The 988-nt window shown below is 43.8% G+C and overlaps 1 pseudogene; it reads right to left on the reverse strand.

Moving 5' to 3' along the window:
• Window positions 1-282: 282 nt before the first annotated feature.
• LOC116899834 lies at window positions 283-419 on the reverse strand (annotated as a pseudogene).
• Between the last annotated feature and the right edge of the window lie 569 nt (window positions 420-988).

A 988-nucleotide genomic window follows, 5' to 3' on the forward strand; every position in this document is an offset into this window, starting at 1 on the left:
TGACAACCTCTGGCAATCAGGTGTCTATGGCTTACGTGTGCCATGTGCAGGATGGCAAGTCTTTGGGTGGTCTCTGTCTTCCTCCTTACATGATTCACTGCAGGGTAGTAGGATGGACTCTGTATATCTATGACCTCCCTATGCAGTGGGATGGAGGGCAGGTCTGTGGGCATCTTTCCCCTCCTTCCCCAGTGGCATTGCTGCATGGTATCATAAGTGGAACACGGGTCTCTGTCTTCCTCCTACTGAGTTGTGCTGCCTAGATTTTATTTGATTTGATTTCTATGTATCCTAGGCATAAAACAGCATTGACCACCAAGCTAAGCAACAAGCTAGGAAAAACTGCTATCTGTTCTGCCCCTGACTGATATAAGAACAATACCATCAACAAGGTGTTTCTTTGGCCATTGCCAGGGGGTTCTATTGCAATATATAATATACAATTAATATACAATATTAAAACTCAAACAAAAGCCATTGCCTGGGGTGGGTTTCAGTGTGTGACAATGTAAAACAGAAAATGATTTCAGCACAAATAGGGAAAGGGATGACATATTCCACTTGAAAGGGTGAAAGACTGAGTCAAAGTATGCATGCATGCTTGTGTGTATATATACACACTGGTATATTATATGTATGCATAGTGATTTAGAATAACCATGAGCCATCCCTCCCCTTACAAAGGGTTATAGCAAAAATGCAATGGGTACAGTAAAATGCACCAGTTCAGATAGCTCCAGCGAGCCCTGGTTTCTCAGAAGTGTTTCCCACTGTCCAGCCTTTCAGAAACAGTGGGATGATGACCTACATCCCTCAGTTTCTATCTACAAATTCCAACCTCTCCCTGCCTCCCTACCACACAGCCAGTGTTCGGTGGCTGGACACAATCTGTTGTGGTGGTTATTGTTGTTGTCTGAATTAATTCCAATAGCATCAGATGACTTGTCTGGGGCCCCTGAGACAACACCAACACTGAGTATGAGTATGT

This window comes from Rattus rattus, chromosome 4, assembly GCF_011064425.1.
Source record: "Rattus rattus isolate New Zealand chromosome 4, Rrattus_CSIRO_v1, whole genome shotgun sequence".
Lineage (NCBI taxonomy): Eukaryota > Metazoa > Chordata > Mammalia > Rodentia > Muridae > Rattus > Rattus rattus.